The following is a 6,977-nucleotide window of genomic DNA, read 5'->3' as shown; positions in this document are numbered from 1 at the left end:
TTCATCGGCTCTGTCCCCCATTAGTTTCATTATTTTGTTAATAAAGTATCCAGCAAAGTCATCCAACATGACCATGATCCAACATGTAAACTGACATGGAAGCCCCACATCAGACATATTAAAAACAAAAATTTCCAAGAGTCTCTCAATTATAGATAAAGTTAAACAGTTCCTTGATGAGAACGCACTGCGCACTTTATACTGCTCTTTGGTTCTCCCATACTTCTCATATTGTGTTGAAGTCTGGGGAAAAACTTATCAGAGCACGATAAATCCTTTAGTTACCTTTCAGAAACGGGCCGTGCGGATCATCCATAAGGTCGGGTTTTTGGATCACACACATAATTTGTTAAACAATCAAAGCTGCTAAAATTTAACGATCTTGTAAAGTATAATACATCAATAATCCTCTATAAAGCATTCAACAAAGTATTACCAATTAAATTGCAAAACTTTTTTTGTAATGAAAGAGAGAAGTCATAACTTAAGAGGATATGGAGACTTCTTAATACCAAAAATTCGAACAACTCGTAAAAGTTTTTGTGTGTCTGTGTGTGGAGTGAAACTTTGAAATAATCTGGGAATGCAACACAAGCAATGCCAAACTATCTACAGAATTAAAAGGTTATACAAATTTATGGTCTGGTCACAGTATACTGAGTATGAGGTATGAGTGCTGGTTGTTTCTTACCATTGCTGGTATATTTTCCGTGACCGTTGTTGGTATAGTTATCGTTGCAGTTTATAATTTGTTGTCCTGTGTGTGTGGCCTTTACCATTGTTGGTATGGTTTTACTTTCATTTACCATGTTGGTATGAAATTGTTTTTGGTTTGGGTGTTACCTGTGGTAACTTCATCACAAGGGACAAAATTTGTTACAAAAATGTATATGTGCAAAACTGTTTGGACTGATTTTTTGGTTGCCTATATTTTTGGAAGGAAGTTGCAAGAATTTTTTTGTTCTTAATTAGATGAGAATAGGGGTGGGATTAAATAAGTTTTCTTCTTCCCACTCCTTTTCAGGCATGTAGTTGATGTTGCAATGTTACTTAGCTTTGCTGCTCTTTTTTGTTACATGATTATATGAGCTGTATATATTTGTCTTGACAAGGAATCATGGCCTGAAATAAACGAATAAACAAACAAACATGTCTAAATGTTTTTATACAACTCGCCACCTTCCTGAAGGAAGCACCGGACGAACCGACGATGAATGAACCACGTAATTCGCCGGTCCATTCCCGACCACGGTCCGGAGTTGAAAGCACTGCAACTTACCAAAACTGCAGATTGGTAACAATTTATACGAAATGGATCGCCGTATACGTTCTCTTCAAGACAACATGGCCGTGCCAATAAGCCGGCATGTTGCAATAACAAGGTAAGAAAATGTAAATAATAGATGAATAGTAAAACAAACCCTTTTAATTTTATTAGATGTGAAAAATATCATCATGAAAACAATTATTTACAACATGAAAGTTGATTATTATATCACTGTCGTTCGGATCAGGTAATATTGTGCTGACATTGGAACATGAATCATGCGGAATCTTTCTGTCTCCATCCCTGTACCTGTGTAAAACGCGCACCCATGTGCGAGGAAAAGCGTTATATTTGGGGAATTACGGTAAGTGTCCTTGAACCAGATGCTGAACCCTAATTACCCCAAGTTACTTGGGTGGAAGCAGCACCTTTGGTGAATGAATGTGTATGTAACTGGGTAAAGGTGAGCTAATGTAAAACTCTTCGAGCACGTGAAAACGTTTAGACACACTAAAAGTGCTATATAAGTCTTTACTATTTAAGTACTCTGAATTCTGTTGAAACAAACAGCTGTCCTACTGGTCACCTGAGTGTCCCCCTCGGTACTGTAAATGAAGTCATGATGACTCTTATACTACGTATATGCTATCTGACTATAAGTTGTGTTACAATCATGTTTTTGTATCCCCGTTCTCCATATGTTGTTGTTTTTTATCTTGGTGTTGTATTTATGCATAAGTGCAGTTGTTCGTTAAGTACCATATATTGGATAAACATTCAAGAGAAAAAAAATAGACCGAACAGTTTTATATTGGATAATTCAACAGAAACAGCAGGTATGATCATAGGCGTTTTTGTCCTTTCTACATACTGTGGTCAAAACAGGTTATATGCAGTAGACCAAGAATGCAAAATAGTGAATATGTATATATAGATATCCTCCAAACCCTTTTTGTGTTAGATGGTATGTCTCTTTGTGAGGTTGGGTATGGCACCCATCACCTTATCAAAAGTATATACATACAATCAAGCTACTCGAACACCCACATCTATATACAAATTGAAAAGATTGATAGTGGGGGAAAAAAATCAAATATAACATTGAAAAAAAGTCTTTTCAATAAGGGTCTAACTGTACATGTATTTGTGTTGAACCGTTTCGGTACGTGGTCCTCGGTTCAGTACGGGGGCGTACCGAACAAGTTTCTGACGTAATGTAAAGTGCTGTCAAATTTAGCACGTTAACGGGCGGTAATTAATTTTTTGAATTAATCACGTTAAAATATTTGACGCGTTTAACGCAAGCGCGGAATGCTCGCTCATGCGTCCCATAATCCCACTGTTACATCCCACAGACGGCTGCTAAGGGCGTAACATAAAACGAATCACGCACACAAGTTGCAAGTGGACACAAATTTGTTCAACCAAGTCGAAATCGCAATGAACAAAATATACAAAATGCGGAAGAAGCTGGCTTCAGCGTAAGCCCGGGCCAAAACAACAAACAAAATGAAACTACACTTGAACCCCACCCGCTAAATAAACCCTGATCGTAAAAAAGAAAAAACAATACAGCCACTACCCTGGCTTCTACACTAAACAAAACGGGTTGAGCGAAAACGGCAGTTTACCTCTACTGATGCGGTGCTTTTATTTACAGTGGTGAACAAAAACGATCCAATAACGAATGAACACAAAATACATCACCGAAAAAGCGGAAGTGTACCAAAATAGCGATCAAATGCACAGGTGAATGAATGGCGAGCAAACAGCTGGCGAGGAGGTACTCGGCACGTATGCTGTCAAATGCGAAGTTGCGAACTCTGAGTGTTGGCTGTAAAATGACGAGCGGTCAGATGACTTTTGTTAACGCTGCCTTTATTTGGTTAACAAGACTCAGGCACAATAGAACACACACGCGGGTATACAAGCTCAAACAACGGCCTAATAGTACTACCGTGTATCGGATTAGCGGCCTAAAGCAAGTGTCGTTATTGCCGCAAATGTAAACAAAGCGCTGCATAATGGATACATGTCAGATAGCGGCTAGTTCGGGTGGCCCGTCAGCAGCGGTGACGTCGTCTGCCCGTCCGGCGTCAATCAGAGTACGCTGCATTGTGAGGGGATGCAACCACCTGGCGGATGCGGTGATCAGATGACTGACAGTCTCAAAAAAGATAACAATCAAACGGCCAGGGCCGTCGTACCACTCAGAAGTGCAGTGAGCAGCTTGGGTAACGGTTAAATGTTAACATGGAAGATGGGTGGTCCTCTGGGTGGGGAATTCAAATTAAAAAAAGAATATAGATGGAACAACTCTTCACTTCAGTGTTGCAATTGTTCAATTTTGCACATCAGATATTTATTTTAAAGAAAAAGTCTAAGCCAAAGTTTATTTTGTTTTTCAAAATATTTACATTTCAGAATATTGTATTTTCTATTTTTGAGCAGAATTCTAGCTTTGTATAGGCTAATGTTCCTATTGTTGAAAGCACAAAAGTGTGTAATAAACAACTAGCACATTTATATTTTGGATTTTGTTTTCTTACTGTACCGAAAACGAACCGAACCGTGACCTCAAAACCGAGGTACGTACCGAACCGAGATTTTTGTGTACCGTTACACCCCTACTTTTCAAAAATATTGACAATAAACTAGTTCAGTTTGATTTTTCAAGCATACCACTCAGTTTCTATTCGAACAAGACATCACACAGCCCACTCTTCCGTCGTTTGCGCACTGCTGTTAGTCTGTCACTCTTCTAATTCACCAACTCATCGGAAGAAAACGATAAATTTATCCCATTGTCTTCCTCGATTTGATTAAATAAAGCATTAGCTAGCGCAAAATTTAGTTTTTGATTCATTCCGCACATTTTAAAGTCGCTCGATACCACGTCTCCCTCCCCTTAGCTGGCGCCTCGCTCGGCATTTAAAAAAAAAAAAAAGGTTCACATTACGTTTAGCTTTCGACCTCACATTGGCTCCTGCGATATGTAGATTTTTGTGGTGCTTTCGGTTTTGAAAAAGGATAAGGAATTATGGAAATATAGACACAAACACATGGTCCATGCTGTGTTTTAATGATTGTTTAAGAAGGCAAGACAACTGCAAAGGTCAAATGGCATTATCTTCCGATTTAGTTGCTCAATTGACCTCTAGTAAAAACGGGCTTGGACCTCACCTTCATCACTTTGAAATGAGACCAACCAGCGGCACATGGGTGACGTAATTGCAGCGTGACGAGGCTTCAAAGATGATATCCGTAAACGAGTCGCCGCCAACACATTTGGTCTTAAAGGGTTAACCAGACTATTCTTATTATCTTGGGAGTCTAATGATCTGACCACATTCTTTGAACAATTCCTGTATGAATTTAAAACATTCTACAAGGTTTACATTTTCCTTCCACTGCATTGAGAAAAAATGTTCACATTGTCCTTAACATTTTCATGTTTTAATACTGTAATTTGTGCAAAAGGTACCAACAAAATGGAATTTTCCAAATCAGTGATGCAAACAGGGTACGTATGCATGCAACAAACACACCACAATGTTCAAATTGATATAATAATTTTCATACTGATTTTCTTAGTGATTGACTATCACACACAACTGGCAGAGTGGCCTCTCATTATTTCTGCTCTTGACATGCTCTTGTGGAAAATTACATTGAAATGCTTAAAAAAAAAAAAAAAAAAAAACACAAGGATGTTTTAGTGGAAAATGTCACAGCACAAGAAGTGGACATCTTCTCAACACCACTTTTAAACACTTCAAATTCACTTTTAATATCATTAACACAGTGAATCTATTGAAAAATTCCGACAGTGTATCACAAAAGTGAATACACCCCTCGCAGTTCTACAGATATTTAAGTATACCTTTTCATGGGACAACACTGACAAAATGACACTTTGACACAATGAAAAGTAGTTTGTGTGCAGCTTGATGATGGAGTTAATTTATTTTCCCCTCAAAATATAGCCATTAATATTTAAACTCCTGGCAACAAAAGGGAGTACACCCTTTAGAAACTACGTACATCCCTAATTGTCCAAATTGAGTACTGCTTGTCATTTTCCCTCCAAAATGTCATGTGACTCGTTACAGGAGTGCTGTCAGCATTGCTGCAGAGATTGAAGAGGTGGTGGGTCAGCCTGTTAGTGCTCAGACCATACGCCGCACTCTACATCAAATGGCGTACCGCACGCAGGCTATTTTTAGACCGTGACGTCGACTCGTAAAGCGGAAGTAAAGCCGAAGTGGGACATTTTAGACCCGCACTCGCATAGACTCAACGTAATTTGTGCTACTTTTCGCCGGTAATCTTTCAAAAACGAACTTGCTGATCCCGCATTGCTTTTTTGGAACTTTTAGAAACACTCTAGACATTACGACACATGAAGGATGTTTTCTTCATACGTTTCCGGAAACCAAAAACTCGGGAGGAAAAAATGTGAAGACTGAATCAACTTGCGCGGACTTTAACACCAGCTCGGAGAATCCATTCACATTTCATATGCATGAAACATTATGTTGGGTTGGCATGGTCTTTCTGAGGACAAAGAGGTAAGCCATTTTTATATTTTTAACTTATTTTTTTTGCGTAACGTTGTGCCGTACTGCTTCTGACAATGAATGACCTGAAAAGAATTACAATGGTATCTGACTGCCACTGTTACCGTTTCTGTTATATATGTATTAAAAAAAACAACTTTAGTATGGAGGAAGTGTAAATAATTTATAGGATTAAGATGTGTTATCAATGAAAAAATTAAAAGTGTTCGTTGGCTGTCACTGAGTAGCTAAGTGGCAACAAAGCTAACTAAATTACCCCCAAGAACGGTAAGAGACGTAGGACAACCAGAGGATATACTGTATAAGAAAGACAGGGCTGATGGTAAAGGATAGCTTGTTGAAACAGGAGAATGTCATTGTCAGTCGCGTCGATAAAAAAGCTAAAGCTATGCTTAGGTCGGCTCGTTTTTTTCGTCTTTTTCAGCCTTCGACACGAAAGCCATCTCTTTAACTGAACATTTTTATGTTCTTCCACATCTTTGCCACTCAATTTGGCACCAGGCACGTCATTTTCGTAGAGAATTGGTAGGTTTAGCGCTGTAAACATCTCCTTCGTACACGATTTCCATTCATTTCCTATTAGGGACAAATGGTGGCTTGTCCTTACTTAGCAACAGTAGCTAATGTCATGAATAATAATGAGCGGAAGTGACGTGTTGCTTGCGGTACGCCATTGGTGTGCATGGCTGTCACCCCAGGAGGAAGCCTCCTCTGAAGAAGGTACACAAGAAAGCCCACCCGTCTCATCAGACCATAGGACATGGTTCCAGTAATCCATGTGCTTTGTTGACATGTCTTCGGCAAACTGGTTGCGGGTTTTCTTGTGTACAGCACACCAATTTGATGTAGAGTGCGGCATATGGTCTGAGCACTAACAGGCTGACCCCCCACCTCTTCAATTTCTGCAGCAATGCTGACAGCACTCCTGTAACGAGTCACGTGACATTTTGGAGGGAAAATGACAAGCAGTACTCAATTTGGACATTTAGGAATGTACGTAGTTTCTATGCGGTGTACTCACTTTTGTTGCCAGGGGTTTTGATATTAATGGCTATATTTTGAGTTATTTTGAGGGGAAAATAAATTAACTCTATTATACGTGTAAGTTGCACACAGACTACTTTTCATTG

The sequence above is a fragment of the Corythoichthys intestinalis genome, chromosome 8, assembly GCF_030265065.1.
Source record: "Corythoichthys intestinalis isolate RoL2023-P3 chromosome 8, ASM3026506v1, whole genome shotgun sequence".
NCBI lineage: Eukaryota > Metazoa > Chordata > Actinopteri > Syngnathiformes > Syngnathidae > Corythoichthys > Corythoichthys intestinalis.
This window is presented reverse-complemented; position numbering follows the sequence as displayed.